The following is an 18,028-nucleotide window of genomic DNA, read 5'->3' as shown; positions in this document are numbered from 1 at the left end:
TTTCAGCCAGGGAGTAAGAGGAACCTGAACGGTCAACTGGAAAATTGGGCAATCAGGAGATAGCACAACAGCCAAAGCCTTTGGAGATGAGCAGCTGGAACCAGCTAGGAGCTTTCTACTTGCCTGGCCTGCACTGTTTGTTCACAGCATCATGGGAATTGACCTCTTTGGAGAGTACAGTGAGAAGAACCACCTCCATGTCAAAGTCATTCTCTAACATGTCAATAAGTATTTTCAAGTATTGAGCCACAACTGTTTGAATGGGTGTTGGGAGCACAGGAACTTTATGGTGATAGAACAAATAAATGTTTCCTGCATATTCTTGGTTCTGTGGTGCTATGTGGAACATAAAGAGTCTTGGCTGCAGTACTCCTGTAGGCAAAAGATGTTGGTTTCCAGGTTGGTGGCATACTTCTTACCTTCAATAACTTGCTGCTTTAATTGAAAATACATGATGATTTTCTTAACCCAATCAATGTTATACCAAAGCTGCTCTAAAGAGTGTTTGTGGTGGAGCGAAGTGGGGGATGGAGGAGGAGCAAATATCAACATGAGCCCATTAATCTAGTTACTATTCATGGAACTGCCATTGCAGGTCCCTACTTAATATAGTCTTATGCTGCTCCTTAGGTCCTCAATGGCTATAAAAACAGTAACCATCACTCCACACACATGCATGTGCCCAAGCTACTCTGGGTACAGATAAACATACTTCTTAGCTGCTTTGAAAGGGAAGGAGTAGCTGCTGCTCAGGAATGCACAGCAGTTGTTACAATCTTTTCTAGCAATACAGGTGAGCTAAACTGCCCAAATCTTGACCATGCATGAAAAGAGGTTTAAAGTTGTAGCAGTTTTTGCTACATTATTGCTACAGAATTATGCAGGTGTAAGCTGTTATGATGCAGCTTCTACCAGTTTCTGTGGATATTGATTGCAGTTTTTAGGTTTCTGCTAAAACTTCTGTCCAAAGCTTGCAACTGTCGCTGCTCTCATTTTCTTTCCAGTTACATAACATTTTGGAGAACAATCTTTTTCTATCATTTTAGTACCATTTCTGAGTCTTTTGTTTCACTTTTGCTAAAGCAGTAATGTAGTTATGCTGTATAGTTTTATGCAGTTAAAAATAGATTATGGGTTTTTGCTTTTCTGTCTGAATAGAATCATCAGAGCCAAAGAAGTGGCTGAGATTCAGGGATTCTATACACCTTTCTTCTAATTGTTCAGCAGAGTAGCAGCACTTTAGGGGTGTGATATGTTTACAAGGTATTTTTCACAGGGTTGAAGAACAAACTCAGTTATCTGATGAGTCCTGATTGATTGCTTGTCTTTTGACATTTGATAAGATCAGTGTCTTTTGTAAAATCATAGAGTTGGTAGATGTCTCAGTAGTCATTTGGTTCAGCCTGAGGCACAGATGCAGGATTGCCCGTTCTTAAGCCATCCCAGACAGATACCTGTTCAGCATCTTATACAGAAGATTTCATGTATTCTTCAGGTCAGTGGTCCTCGACCTTTTTAGACTCAAAGCACTCCACATGGGTGAGAGGGTCTGAGAAAATCCTTGAAGGTTTGGAGCCTTTCTTTGAGCGAAGCGATTTAGATACTCTGGTCAACTGTCTGTAGGTTCTAGTAAGGCACTAGAATCCAAGACTGAACTTTTCTGTAGAGAAACAAACCTGGTGGGTGAAAAGAAATATTGGAATCTTGTGATACTTCAGTTTTGAACAGTCCTATTTATTTCTCCCACCCTTGAAGGATCACCTTTATTGGGAGGAAGTTGAGCTTCCAAAATGCTTAAAGGAGTTTCTCAGGTCCTCCAGCCTCCCAGTTGAAACTCACGTCGTCCCATCTTTATAAACTTGTGTATATACCCTGTGTATAATGGATAGCTTATCACATATCCACCCATCCTACCCATGTTTATAACCGCCATGTTGTCATTCTTTCTATCTGCAGAAGAAATCTCTTCCTGCTTCTACAAGGTGTACTAGTTTGACAAGGCAGTTTGTATATACTGTAGTCCTTGTGACTTCTCATCCCTCCATTAGCAAAATTAGTTACTATAAGGCCACTTTTTTTTTTAAAAGAAGAGACAGAGGGTGGAATATAGGCTGTGTCACACTCCCCAATCTTCCAAGAAAGACATCCCCTTGGCCTAATAAATCTCTAGACTCTTTTAATTTGACTGATCAGATCTTTCAGAAATCAGTTTTTTATTACAGTTGGCTGGCTAATTATTCTCACTTCTTCAGTCCAAGATATGTCCAGAGCCCTGCCAACAAATCTCTTATTAGGTTTAAACTTCCTCATGATACTAAGAAATGTAGTGCTCTTGATAAAGGGGTGAAAACAGGAAAGTTCACAACATTGTGAATGATCCAGTAGTCCTACCTTTGTAAGTTAATGTGGCAGCTCTAGAGAAGTTTTAGTAAGACTGTATGTAATGTATTAAAAAACAGTTCCTACTAGTGCAGTTCTAGCTTATCTAGCCATATATGTCTATCAGTCATGACATGGTGCCAGCTACATGCTTTTTGCTTCAAAAAACAAAACACAACACATCTCCTCTAAGCATTTGGTAGGAGACAGTTTTCTTCCCTTAATCATAGGCAGACTGGGCACACTTCTTGGAAAGGCAATTTTGTTGCTATTCAGTTGAACTCTTGCTAGCTTTCCCCCAAAGGATTGCTGCAGCTTGCCAATATCCTACAGAGTTCAATAGAGATAATAGCATGGAAGAGAAAGGAAGGTTACTTTGCAGTAACTGGAGTTCTGTGAAGATACCCAGTGGCTCATCCCTCCCCTCTCTCCATTTCTTCCTCTGCATCCTTTCAGCATACGCACAAAACGCTGACCCTATTGAGGTTAGTGGAAAAACTTTCTTCAGAGAAGCTAGTTTTTCAAACCATTTCAAATAAGTGGAGTGGAACTAAAGGAAGGTTGGGGAGTGGGGGGGGAAAGGGGGACCAAGGTACCATTGCCTCAGTGGTAGGACCTGTATCTAATGTCCACAGCTGAGCTACATTATTTCAAGACTTGATAAATGGTTTGCTATGGGGATTTGCAGAACTCTGTAGCTAGACAGTTTTCCTTTTCTGAAACCATGGATTTTCCTGTGGTTTGTGCAACTTATTTTTTTTCTATATAGTGTTGAATTTTTTTCTGTGCTGCTGGGATAACTTTTTATATGGGTTCCCTTTTTTCTGTTTATTTGGCGGGATTCCTAACTTGTTGAGATGGGATGCAATAAAAGATGGGATTTAGCCACCCGTTCAAGCTTTGCACAGTGAGTAACTGAAGTACTGTAGTTGAAAACAACCTAATTTTCCTCCACCTGTGAGTCAAAACTGGAATAAGAGTTTGGAAAGAAAAAGAACAATTTGCAATCCATTGGTGTATGAAGAGATGCAGAAAAGCACAGATACTGAGCTGACACATAGTATAGTGGGCAGATCATAGAGCTTGGAAGCTGGCAAATTCTGAAATGTAATCCTAACTGCTCACAGAATTAGCTGTGTAGCAAGGAGCAAATCACCCAGCCTCCATTCCTCCCCTCTAAAATGTGGATCAGTAGTACGAGTCTCAAATATTACTGCCAATCCTTTAAACTGTAACTTAGCAGGACTGTCCTGTATTACTGAGGAGAGGTAGCACAATTTCTGCCACTTCTAATGTCAGCTTCTCCACAATATAGCAGGATGCATGTAGTGCTGAACTTAAATATAGGACCCAAAAACTGATGATAGGAAAAACTACTGACTTATCTACCTGCAGTGCTTTTACAGTACTAGTGAAATATGCAGGCTTTTCTCTGCAGCCTGAAAAAAGATTTGGGGTGTAGGCCTTTTATTCTTATATTTTAGGACATTAGTAGTTTTTTCAAGAGAGGAACTATTTTCAGCTTTTTGTCCAACATGGATACTGATTTGAGACTAGAAATGGAGACTCCACACACATTGGATTTGAATAAGGGAGAATTAAAGAGTTTTTAGTCCCATTCTTTAGTCCCTATTCTATTTAATTTTTTAAAGACTGACTAACTTCAGTGACTGACAGTTTTGAGAAAGGTATGGTAGAAAAAACTAATTCAGTTGCATCTTCAGCTGAAGTTTTAGGTAGCATTGTAAATTTTATGGCCTCTAGTAACTTGACCAAGAAGGACCAATTCTGAGCCTCCTGATTACTACCATGGGTTTTTTTAAGCCAAAATTTGAAAATTTAAATTGATTTAAAGGAAAAAAGTTCTTCTATTTTACTGCATCATAGGAAGTGAAAAACCTGCTCTTTGCAGGCCATCTTCTTAAGCTTAAAAATGAGTGGTTTTGCTTTTAGAATAATTGATGCTCTTCTCTTCTGGCTTACGTTTTCCAAAACCTAATTATAACTTTGGGGATCACAAGAAGACCTAGATGACAATGGGAAATTTGTCAAACACTTGGGATGGGGAAGAAATGGTGGTCATTACTTGATAGTTCTTTTACAGCCAGTCAAAACTTATTTTCTGTCATTACAGACAGTGGTTTGGGGGGGGGGGAGGGTGGGTATTTTGGGGAATTGTACTGGATCGTTTACAGTTGAATTGCTAACACATTTGACTGCGTATTCCTCCAGACTTATTGTGGTGACAATAAGTGGTATGTATGGTACAAGACACTATCAAAATATATTCTGCATGCAGTCAATACTGAAAATAATAATTACTGCACAGGTTCTATTTTAAATGTTGCCTTTTTCTTTGCTTGTGTTGTTGGTTGTCACCAATGCAAATTGTGTGGGTTTGACAGTCACTCCAGGTTATTACAGCTCTGGGAAAAAATGCCCTGATTACTTATTTGTTTTGCTTTCAAGGAGCTATGGCTGCTGCCCTTCAGTGTGGTTTAAGAAAGGACAAGGGTGGCTTCTGGTACTGTCTCTAAATTGGTTTGGGTTTTTTTATTATTATTATTTTAGTGTCTTAAAGGAGCTACCAAACTATATTAATGTGTTTTGAAACTTTCTGTAGACCTGTGCATTGTTCATCTTTCATTTTTAAAAAGGACCCCATGCCCTTGAACATATACCCTTCTTGGTAAATCTCGAGGACTTTCCTTGTATGAAGCCCAACCTCCACCTCCACAATGGGGGTATGGAACATTACAATTGATCTTGTTGGCTAGCCTTTTGCATTGGAACTGGAAGAGATGCAGAGAAGATGCAATGTAGCTGAGATTTGGCTCCAGTCCTGAATTACCCCATGGAAACATCTGGTTGTAGTAGCTGCTTTATTTCATTGTTTAACACACACTTTTTTGTTTTGAATCAATTAATTGTCCTTCCCATAAAATGACTGAGCATCACATTTCCAGCATGCTCAGAACAACCCTTCCAGTACAGCATTTCTTTTGCCGTGTAATTTGTATTTAATTCTCCAAGATTGTGTAATACTTCCCCCATAGTATTTCACCTGGTTCTGGCCATTTAGCATGCAAGTCCCAGCTAAATTTTCTGTGTAGTGAGTAATGGTATCCTTTTTTTTTTTTTTCCTTTAACCCTGCTTGAGGGATGAAGAGAGATTTTTCTTCACCATCATCATGCTACTACCACAAGTACGGAGTTCTATCATAATGAAAGGGTCAGTGCATTAACATTTTATTTACTCTAGGAACTCTTAATGCAGTGATTCTCAATTGGAGCAGCACAGCACCCTGGAGTGCTGCATGTGCAAGTGTCTACACATAATTTGCACTATAAACCCAGAGATTTCAAATCTGCACCTGTCATAGCAGGAAAACAGGCTGCCTGGTCCTCTGCTTTATGCTAGACTGCCCTTTTTGTGAGGTTTACCTTGTGATAAGGGATTTAACAGTGAAGCAGAATAACTGTGCTCTTACAGGAAATCTGTGTTACCATAGCTTGTACAGCAATTCAGTTCCAGTATTAGATTTCAGACAGCTATCATGTTGAAAAACAATTACTTCTAGCCAATAATTTTGTAACAATTTGCGAGAGGATGATGAAGCACATCAACACGCATGTCAACACTACCTGTCAGTATAACAACTGTACATTTTAGTTAAATGTCTTCAGCTTTCTGTATGGCAAGAGACTATATTTCCAATTAATTTATGGATAAAGGCTGTGATTAGAAAACTTACTGTGGTGTAACATCTTGTCCTTGAAATCTAGCAAATGCAGCAAGGGACTGTCAGTCTCCATTACAATCAAGGGCTAAGAAGAAAAGGGGATGTTATGAGGGGAGATGGGAAGGGGGCTGACATGCACAAAATGCAGGAACATAAGTGTTCTATTTTGTTCAAGCATAGCTGCATTGCATCTCCTTCATCCTCTTCAGGGGTGCTGTTGTGTAGCTGCAAGGTGACCCTGCCAATGGATGTATGGCTGCTGGCAGAGAAACAGGTGGGTGCCAGGATGGTCAAGAGCAGGCTGCCTATGAGCATGATCAGGAAACATACCTGTACTGGGCTCTCCTTGCATGCATTTTAAGGAGCAGAGTTCTAACTCCTGGATGGAAAGTGAGCTCCTTTCTTCACAGATACCTGTGATGTCTAAAGTGGGAGAAGAGAGTATCCAAAGTATACAGCCCTTGAGACACTTCCTGTAACACATCAGTGCTCCTGGATCATCTGAGTTTTCTTTTTTCCTGCATCTCCTAAGCTTTTCTGTTGGAGACAGTAAATTGCCTTAGGTGAATCAGGCTGCTGGGATTCTTTCTGAAGAAATTCAGATGGAAGCAGATGTCTTTCTACTATGCTTTCACTTTCAGCTTCTGTTATTTCCAGCTTTCTATGTAAAGGCCTGTCCTTAGGTTTTATATTGGGCCAGCTGCGTAAAGGACACCACCCTGAAGAAGTTTTATGTATTCTGTTCGGCTTTATTTCTGTTTTCTTACATTCAGTGTATTTGGTAAGGTATAAATTGTGTTAGAATTTTGCAATCAAATTTGAAGAGTTTACATCACTTTTTTAGGGATAGTGACTGATTTAAAAAATTTGGTTTAGCTGAAAATAAGAATGATAGTAATTTAAAATAAACTGCCACTAACTGTGTGTTATGACTTCTAAGGCTGTCTAGATTTTAATCTATAAATTGCAAATTTGCTGTACAGCAAATTTGAAAGGGCTTTCTCTATGAGCTGTGGTTGTGATGCAGTGCTGGGGAGACTTGCAAGAAAGGGAAGGTTCCGGTGGAGAAGCCACACTGGAGCTCAACCATAAGATCTTGTTTAAAGTTCTCAGAATTGCTGAGGGGAAGGAAAAGTGAGTGGAAAATACCAGAAATCCTCTAATATAACTGGATAGCCAAAAAATGCAAATGTGTGGCTACATATTGATGACTTAATGGTGTTAAGTTAGTGTAGCCAGTGTGACAAATAAACCCTTTTAAATTCATTTCTTGGGAAGAATATTGTTGGTGCATAGGCTAAGCTATCTTTGTCTATTATCTCTGTCTACTGTGTACAAAGCCCTCTGCTGAATGATGTTGTATAATGCACGGAATGATTCCGTGAAGTCTCCAATTTCCCTACCTGCTTTTTTTTCTTAGTTTAAAAAAATGCATTTACATTTAGAAGGGAAAAATCAAATGTTGCTGCTGCCAGAAAGGGTATTTTTTTAATATGGGTTGACAGCATTTCTTCTCCCCAGCTTTTTTCACCTGTTCTTGTAGGTCTGTGTCCCGTTATCCTTTTCTTCCTTCAAGCCATTCTCTCTCTCCAGCAACAGTACACAATCACAGGGGCTAAGTACAGACAGTCAAAAACCCAGAGGCTGAATCAATTTTTGCAGGTTAGTCTGACATAGATTCATAGATGCTAGGGTTGGAAGGGACCTCAATAGATCATCGAGTCCGACCCCCTGCATAGGCAGGAAAGAGTGCTGGGTCTAGATGACCCCAGCTAGATGCATATCCAACCTCCTCTTGAAGACCCCCAGGGTAGGGGAGAGCACCACCTCCTTCGGGAGCCCATTCCAGAAATACGTAGATGGAACTGATTTAAGCAAGTGAACAGACATTCACTTCTGATTCCAGAAATGTAGCCACACGTCTTCAGTGGCCTGTGCCAGAAGCCAAGGGGTGCCTAGAGCCTGCCTCCCTTCTTGGCTGGAACAGACTGCTTGAATGTGGAGGGGATCTGGGACAGAAGTTCAATAAACCAATTTAACCTAAATCAGTTGAGTCTGATGCTACATCCATTCAGGTATATCTTAAACTGGTTTCAGCTATTTTGAAAGTGGTTTAAGAGCACTGAATTTTGTTTTGGTTACAGATTTGAACCAGTTTCTGATCACCAGGGATCCTGGTTGCCTCTATCTAAAATTCATGAATTTTCTGATTTAATGCCAAAATCCATCACTCCCCACCCACAGCAAGGTGCCCCCCCAGCTCTGCTGGATGAGGGAGGCCCCACTGCCAGGGCTATTGGGCCAGAGAACCAGGTGTGCAGCCCCCTGTCCCATACAGCAGTGCCCAAGCCCTGGTCACTGCCTGCAGGAGACAGCAGCTGCTTTAGTGGAGTGTAGCATGAAGCCTGGCTTCCTGTCCCCACAGGGGCAGCACAGCTAGAGTGGAGCCCATGGAGGGGTGCAGGCTCAGGGCACCCCACCCTGCTGCCCTCCCCCCCAGGGCCTTCACAGCCCAGCAACTGGGACCTGTGGCAGGGCGGGGCAGGGAGGTTCCAAGCTCAGTGCTGCCAGCATGAGCCCCACACTGCCATGGGGAGGCACCCCCTACCCACCCACCAGCAGCAGGGGTGGTGGCATGGAGTTGTGCCTCGTGCTGCTGCCAGGTGGGCAGGGGGTGCCTCCCCATGGCACCGCTGGGCTTGCAGCAGCAGTATTGAACTTCCCTGCCCAGCCCTATTCTGCCTTGCCATGCTGAGTCCTACCTGTAGTGCTGCAGAGCAGGGAGCCTGAGCCTACAGCAAACAGCCCACATCTGCCTCGTGCACAAATCTGGGGGTCACGTGCCCTCTATCTCCTGCAATGAGCCACCCGCATCTCCATCCTGCTCCCTGCCTGGGCCCTGTGACTGCGCATTCCAGCTCCGAGCATTGTCTGGGCTGGGCAGCAGCCCCAGCCCCACATGACTCGCTCCTTTTCTCCCTCCATCCCTCACTATGGGGGCCTCAATTCCCACTCCTCTCCAGCCCCGACTTACCTGCAGGAGCTGCTTTCCAGGCTGCCTGGTGGCCACGTGTGCATACATGTGCACACACATTATGCCCCCAACTTGACCACCATCCTCCTGCCCCTTGCAGGCTAGCAGTTCCAGCCTGCAAGGGGAAACCCACCATTTCCCACATTCTTCTCCTTTAAAAGAGCAAACCTGGATCTTACCACAGCAAATGGACAACCTGGATCCTTGCCCAATCTCTGATACTGATTTATGCGTTAGTTCTGTCCCAAGCCAGGAGGGCTAATTTAAGTAATTTAGGTGCAGATATCTATCTGTTAGGGAGTGCGTGCATTTAAAAAGAACTGCTGTTGTCTTTTTTTTTTATACAGGTAGCACATGTGAGTTGGGTTGGGGGCAGTCAGATAGTGGTTAGAATTTGTGGAAGGAGGTAAGGTGGGGTATTTTTTTTTTTTTTAACGAGCTGTTTTTCTTAAGGATGGAAGGGGGACAGTTTACTTGTTCTTATTGTAGTGTTTTATTCTGTGTCTGTATTCTTTTATTGTAAACTGTCCTGAGCCTATTCAGAAGGGCAGCATATACATCTAACAAATAATCTCCTCAATCTAAGATTAAACCCCACACTTGCTATAAGGAAACATCTGGAAAATGTGGCAGTCAAATTCTTCTCCGTATGAACCAGCTCAAATTTTTAGCTCCTGCTTCAAGTAAATTCTCCAAGCCGCTGTGATTCCTTGAGGGGAAGGGAAGTATTGGTTACAGGTAGTCAACACCTTCCACTGAAGATCTAGTTCAGCCAATAAATACATTCATAATGATTGATAGTATTTTACCAGAAAATGTTGCGATCTCCTGACACCTACTAAATTGAATTTCTGGCGGAAGACAGTTGCAACCAACAAGTGTAAGGACACACACCTCAGAAAAGAGCAAATAAAAGTAATGCTTGGATGAATTAATTGTGAAAGACTGCATCAGAAGGTGATGACTACACCCATGGCAGCCTTTATCTGTAGAGGGCTAAACTGAGTGGAAAGCTGGACAGCAGCAGTGAAGCTTGTGGCATTTCTTAGACCCCTGACAGATGTTATGTTTAAGAGAGGATTAACCACTTAGTGTCTTTTAAGTAGTAACCCAGCCACACACTTAATTTAATAATGTGATCAAATAGAATAAGCCACAAAGTTATTACACAAAAGTGCTGGCTCCCATCACATCACAAATGTGGCCAGCCCCAAGGGCTCCCTGTGCTCCTGTGGCTGGGAGCTCCCATCAGATGACCAGGGCTCCCAGCCATGGGGGCGCTGAGCACCCGGCTCGCTAGTGCGTGATCCTGTGCTCCCCCTGCATTGGCAATGTGGTGTAATTGGGGTCTGATTCCACAGCTGTAGTTCAGATCCCATTGCGTTTTTAACAAAACATCTGCCAGAAGCCTTATAAATATTCTATCTGCAAATTGCGCCCCCCCTCCCCATCCAAAGATAGCAGCAATTAAGTAACAAGTGGAGTCAATTTTCAGTTTTTAAGGGGCCTTGCTTGGAAAAAGCAAGTGTTGCCTTGGCATTTGTTTATGCTGTAGTTTTTAAATACCTTAAAAGCATTTAACAAATGATTACATGAATTAAAACGGTTTATATAATGCCATATTGTAACTCTGCCCTTAGGTTAAGGCCTTGACTAAACTTTCCAGAAGCTTCTGAGGCAGGCACACAAGAACAGATGTACCGATGACCTTCTGAATCTAGTTGGTATGAAATGTGTTAAATATTAATAAGGGAGGAAGTTAATTTATGGACCCGTGGGCACCACCCAATCTTAACAGCCCCAATTTTATATAAATCCAGGTGCATGTAGGCTGATAAAAGAGACTCTGGGTAGGAATTAAATCTTTCTTCATGTTAAATACTGACTGATATGGCATTTGTTCTGGGAGCCTCTGAAAACTAAAGCAGTCTAAAACATTTCCAATGCTCTGCCTGAATGATAAGAGTGGAATCTCAAAACCTCACTTTGGAAACAGACTATGATTAGGCTTCAAACATAATACCATTGTGCTTTGTCACCCCCAAAAACCTGGAGTGTGTCTAAAGAATTAAGCAGCTCCATATTAACAGTTCTCAGAGGTGGAAAGACTTAGAAATTAGACTGACATGAAATGTTATTATGAAAAGAACAAGCAACAAAATAACTATTTAATATAATTTTCTGACAAGCTGTTCTGGAAATGCATTTTGATTCGATAGGCTGCATGGATTAGAAAATGTTCCTCTATAAGCATTATTCATTCTCTATTTGGAAACTGTAGCTCTGTGTAGTCAGAAAATATGATGTATGCTTTTTGAAGTTTGTTTCCATTGCGTTAGTTAAAAGGAAAATGATGTTAATGACCTGGTATAACAGGGTGCACCTCCAGGGGCAGCTGGGTGCCCCCTAGTAGATGGCACCCAGCTGCCTGCCCTGTCTTTGTGTTATAATTGAGATGCTGTTTTGAGAAGGCTGCCTTAGGTAATCTGTGCCTGGGCTGTAGGTGCTTTACTTCCCCCTACCCTTTCCCTGGTCACAGGTCTGACTGGGCAGTGCCAGGATCTGCTCTTCTCTATCAGGCAGTGTTCAGCCCCTGTTGGGTTCTGGCCTGCCTTGATTTAGTCAGGGCCCTGGCTGTCTGGGCTCTGACCTTCTCCCACACCTTCCACCTAAAAAGGGGTTTTTGCCTGCCTCCTGCTCCAAAATCAGCAAGAGAAATAGGAAAGCAGAGACAGAAAAAATGCATAGAAAATCGCAAGGTACTAGCTATTCTGCTGTGCAGCCTCTGTACCATCCTAGTCCACCAAATGTTATTACCAAAATGAGCAGAGAAAAAACCCTGCAAAAGCAGACCTGTATTGGGCTCTCATAAACAGTGCTTGGTCCATGGGATGTACCTATGCCCCAGGCCCTTCATGGGCCATCAGACACTGTCCTCTTAGGCATACTCAGTCCCCCAGGGCTCCTCCTGGTTTCACATAAGCAGTTGTTAGTTCTCTGTATACCCCCTTCCCCAGGGCCCTCCCAAGGCACCAGGTTGTCTTTAGTACTTCCTCCCTCTTCTCTGCCAGTAAGGCTGTGCAAAGCTTTGGGTGCTGATTCGACTCTGAGGAGATTCTGCCTGATTTTGGTGGCTGAATCTCCAAATCTAAATCAAATCAGGGGACCAATTAAAAGGTCCAAATCAATTTGAAGCTCTCTGAGCAGGGAGCTGGACCAGGATTCCATACTGGTAAGTAGGGGGCAGGGGGGCTGGAGGAGGAGGGAGGGGAAAATGGGGGAACCCCTGCCAGGCCCCATCCCCTGCCCACCCCAGCTCCTGGTGCTTTAAAAATAGCCCCTACTCACTGGCTGCTGCCCAACGGGGAGGCAATCCCTGCTGTCCCACACTGCATGGGAGGGGCTTTGCCACGAGTCCCCCCCAACCCCTGCCCCATGGCTGCCCTGCTTGCCCCAGCTCCAGCCCTTTAAGAAACACCCCCCCCAAAAAAAAAAACAACCAATAACCCATACTCACCAGCTCCTGCAGTGGTCTTGGGGCTCCTGGGGGCTCATGCAGATCTTCCCCACATGGTGGGGGGCAGCAGGGATTGCCCCCCGCTGGGCAGGAACCAGTGATCCCAGGCTCTTCTTTCTTTTCCTAAAGAGCTGGGGTGGGTGGGACAGCTGGGTGGGACTGGGGGGCTTGGGGCAGTGGGAATCGTTCCCCCCCCCGGCCGAATCAATTAGGCCAATTGATTCAGGACAGTATTTGAATCACTGAATCAAATCGCTGTCCCCCAAATCATCTGAATCCAAAGCAAATACTAGATGCTTTGCACGGGCCTATCTGCCAGGTGTGTTCACCCTGCAGGGCTCCATCTCCCTTCTCTGCTGGGCCAGCCTCTCTCCTCTACCCCTCATATCCCATATCTCCTCTAAGTTCATATCCCAGTCAGCCACTCCTGCTTCATCAGCTGGCTGGTAGGGCTGTGCAAAACAGCACCATTCCACTTCTACATTTCGATGAAACAGCATTTTGTTTCAAATTTAATTTTGATTAGAAACTGCTGTTCCGTTTCATTTCGTCAAAACAGTTTTGCTGTTTTGACACTGTTTTGACGTTTCGCCCATAGGCTATAATGGGGAAGCTCGAAACATCCTATAACTTCGTAATTTGTGGCCTGATTTGGATGAAACTTGTAAGAATGGTAGCCCCTTCTAAGGGCATGAAGTCTGCCAAGTTTCAAGGAGATAGGTGCAGGGGTTTCAGGGAAACTGCACCTCAGTCTTGAAAGCAAAAACTTATGTCACACACGTGTGTTAAGTCACAGTGGGGTTAAAACTGCAGGCATGCCAGCTTCTGCTGAGGCAACAAAGCCTGCCAAGTTTCAAGGAGATAGATTTAGGGGTTTGGGGGAAACTGCACCTCCAAACGAGCAAAACTTGTGACATGGGTGACACTGTGTGTTAAGGCACAGCAGGGTGAAAACTGCAGGCCTGCTAGTTCCTGCTGAGGCCACAAAGCCTGCCATCTGTCAAGGAGATAGGTGCAGGAGGAGTCTGGGTTCTGGGGCCCTGCACCTCCTAGCTGCTGACAGGCAAAACTTGTGACATGGGTGGGTGATACTGTGTGTGCACCAAGGTGTGTCCTCACTCAACTGACACCAAGGCAGAAAGCAGGGCAGTTCAAACAATGATGCCTTTATGCAGATTTTCCATCCCTCCCCCAGAGCATTGGGATTGGAAGGGACCTCAGGGAAGGATGACAGTCATTGGCCAGCTACACAGTCAATAATGAGAGCACTCCTTTCCCCTCCCTCTCCTTACTTTAGTTTCTATTTCCCTGCAGGCAAGCCCAACTTGAGTTTTCAAACATTTTGACTTTCCTTGTTTTGTTTCGAGGCTTTCGAAGCTCTCCGTTTCATATCGATTTTGCTGTTTGGAGCTTGAAATGAGTTGAAACAACAGCGTAGAAACAAAAGTGCTGGTGAAATTTTGTACAGCCCTATTGGCTGGGTTTCCTGCTCCCATGGCCCAGGTATGGCTAATCTCCTTCCCTCCGGCTGCTGGGCTCTGCAACTAACTGGTTGAAAGCTGGGCTAGTCAAGGGCAGGTTTGCAGCCCAGGGCTTGGTGTTTCCCCTCCAGGGCTACCTACTGTCACCAGCAGCAAGCCACTTGCTTCCTCCTGTGCCTTCCTTGGTACCCAAGATCTCCTCCACTTTGGTTGTGCTGGCAGGGTCTTTCTTTGCAGCAGGAAATCGCACCCCCTTGGGCTACAAAAGTTCAGGCCTTGAAGGGCCCCTGCTGACTGGTCTTCCCTGACCCCCCTCTTCCCTGTAACAGAGCTCAGGCTCCCTGTTACACCTAGGCATAAGCATTTCATTCTGAATAATTTTTATGAAAATCAAAGTAATTAACTAATTTCCTGCCCTGAAAGCTGTCAAGTATTCTAGTATACTTAATGGCATCAAAGTCATTAGTCAACAAGAGTTAATGACAAATGACTGCTTCTTCCACAGAGAGAAATCTAAGGCAAGAGTGGCAGTATTACAATCAAAGAATATTTCACTAAAGCTTTAAACATTTGTGAATTTTACTGGTGCTAAAATGACAGAAGCACTCCTTGAACCATTAAAAGAAATAGGAATCTTGTGCAGTGATTTGAGGGGTGAAAACTGCAACAGTGGAGCAAATCTGAAAGAGGGGCAGTAGAGTTTGGAGGAGAAATTTTCGGATCTGAAGAAGGTGGCATCTTTTGCCCGACTCACGATCAATCTTTCAAAAAATGTAAGTGAGGGACAATGGGGAAAACCAAATTGATGTAATCAGTGTGTTGCTTTACCAAGTTTCAGAAGTCTGACAAAATCTACAATTCCAAAGTCTTAGGTAGTGAGCAACTTCAGTTGTTAATAAACTTTGATGTCAGTATTGCAAATACAATTTTTCATGATGTGGAGAACAAACAATGCACTAGCTAAAAGCTTAGAGGAATTTCTTTGTAAGCTACTTTTCTGATAAGGGGTTTGCAAGTGCCCTGACTACCAAGGAACTGGCTGATGAACTGGAAATCAAACTAGTTTCCCACAGGGAAAGCAAGCTGGAGAATGAACCAAAAAGAATGCTTGTTGACAAGGCCACAAGTGAGCAGCTAACTGTAGGGGTTCGTTTTGGTTTTATTTTGTGTTTTTGTTATAAATTCAGTTTCTTCTATTTTGTTTTAGATATTGCCATGTATTCACTCAGTTCTCTACCTCTAGAGTATCTCTCCCTAATATTGGAGGTCCCCTATAAAGCAGTAGAACAGTAATGCACTTTTTGGTGGCTCCTGAGGAGCTCTTGCAAAATGAATGTAGTGAATCTATTTTTGTCCCCACAAGAAAAAGTGATCACATTAGAGGAGAAAAAAGGAACATTACCCCTCCTTGGCACTCTAGTCGGCAGCCTCAGTGAGGAGCAAGGGACTGAAGGAGGAGTGGAGTGGAGGAGACTGCATTTTCCCCTTTATGTTAATTGGGAATATTTTTTCCCTCGCTCACTGGTGTTTCCTCTAACCCATTTTCCAGTCTCTTCAGTAACCTTGTTATTGCTTCCCCCATCCTCCTCTGGTCACTCCTTTGATCTACCTTTCTCTTCACCTTGACCATGCTCATTTTTAACTTTCTTCCTCTTGCCTTCTGTTCACCCCACCTCCTACTATGAGTATATTTATTCTTTTAATAAAAGAGGGGGAGCTAATATTTTCCTCCATTAGCCTGAATACCCTTGTTACATCCTCCCCCCCAATATACACCCTCTGTCTTTTATCTATTTACATGGTAGGCTTTTTGAGGGGGTTATGTTTGTACCAGTGCCTAATAGATTAGGAGCCAGACCTCAATTTGGGGTCTGCAAATACTACTGGAATGCAAATAATACCATCCTATCATCTGTATAGGTGGCCTCTACAGGAGTCATCATTGAACATGGGTAGAGTATGGTGGAGAAATGTTTACTGCCTCTGCTTGAGCTGCTACCTACTCTGTGGGTAAGACTAACTTCTGAGTCTTGAACATTTAATAATCACTAAATAATGTCCACAAAATACATACTTAAAACAAGAAAATATATAAAAGCTACTTCATGTAGTATGCACTGTTTAGTTATGGAACTGGTTATGGTCTGTGCATGATATTTTTCATCAGCAGAGCCATGCAACCTCAAAATCAACCTCCCCTTCCCAAACCCCGATTTGGACCAGTTAAGAATATAATAAAGGCTTTTATTTAACCACTCTCCCTACCCCCACAAAAATTGGGGGAAAATCCTGTCAAAGGAAGGCATTCACTATAGCTTAGAGTTATGTTTAACAAATCTCTAATGTATTTCAGTAATGTCAGAACTGCTAGGCAGACAAGGTTGTTTGGGTAAATGTGCTATCTTTTATTAGATCAACTAAAATAATTAGGAAAATTCTTCTTTGCAAGCTTTCAGGTACAAAATCCCCTTATCAGACTGAGGAAGGGTCTGCAGTTGGTCTGTGCTCTTCTTGGATGGAATAGAATAGAAGCCAGAGGCCAGTATGCCTGCAAGTCCCAGTAGTGAAAATGCTAATTGAGGCAGCAAGTGGATATGAGAGAGGTGGCAGGGCAGGGAAGGGGAATGTAGACCTGGTGATAATGAAGTTCAACAAGGAGAAATGCAAAGTGCTGCACCTAGGGAGGAAAAATGTCCAGCACACCTACAGCCTAGGGAATGACCTGCTGGGTGGCACAGAGGTGGAAAGGGATCTTGGAGTCCTAGTGGACTCCAAGATGAACATGAGTCAGCAGCATGACAAAGCCATCAGAAAAGCCAATGGCACTTTATCGTGCATCAGCAAATGCATGATGAATAGATCCAAGGAGGTGATACTTCCCCTCTATCGGGCGCTGGTCAGACCGCAGTTGGAGTACTGCGTGCAATTCCGGGCACTGCACTTCAAGAGGGATGCGGATAACCTGGAGAGAGTCCAGAGAAGGGCCACTTGTATGGTTAAGGGCCTGCAGACCAAGCCCTATGAGGAGAGACTAGAGAAACTGGACCTTTTCAGCCTCCGCAAGAGAAGGTTGAGAGCTGACCTTGTGGCTGCCTATAAGTTCATCACGGGGGCACAGAAGGGAATTGGTGAGGTTTTATTCACCAAGGCGCCCCCGGGGGTTACAAGAAATAATGGCCACAAGCTAGCAGACAGCAGATTTAGATTGGACATTAGGAAGAACTTCTTCACAGTTCGAGTGGCCAAGGTCTGGAACGGGCTCCCAAGGGAGGTGGTGCTCTCCCCTACCCTGGGGGTCTTCAAGAGGAGGTTAGATAAGCATCTAGCTGGGGTCATCTAGACCCAGAATTCTTTCCTGACTATGCGGGGGGTCGGACTCGATGATCTATTGAGGTCCCTTCCGACCGTAACATCTATGAATCTATAAGAATATAGCTGGTAAATAGTAGAGATGTTACCTGGGGTGTCAGATGTTAGGTAGATTATAATGTCATAAATGCAGGTGCAGCAAGTGAACTCGGACTGAAGCATCACATGGGAGCAGGGGCGGAGGGAGATTACTCCTGGCTGGACTGCCTGGCCCGGTGCAGAGAGGCTGCAAACCTGTCCCCGTCCCCCTCTCTGCTCCTGGCTAGCTGCAACCCCCTGCCCCGCTCCAGATCCTGTGTGCCACTCCACCCACCCCACCAGTCTGAGTTCACCAGCCGCGCCTGCATAAATCCAATGTATACATTTAGTCCATGATTTTTTGTATCCAGTAGGTTGATGAAGTGAAGTTCGTAGCCTCATCTGTGAAAGGTGTTTTGTAAATTCCCTTTGAGGATTAAAACTGAGAGATTGGAGAGAGAAAGGGGTTTTCTTGTGAGAAATGTGC

Source organism: Alligator mississippiensis, chromosome 10 (assembly GCF_030867095.1).
Source record: "Alligator mississippiensis isolate rAllMis1 chromosome 10, rAllMis1, whole genome shotgun sequence".
NCBI lineage: Eukaryota > Metazoa > Chordata > Crocodylia > Alligatoridae > Alligator > Alligator mississippiensis.
This window is presented reverse-complemented; position numbering follows the sequence as displayed.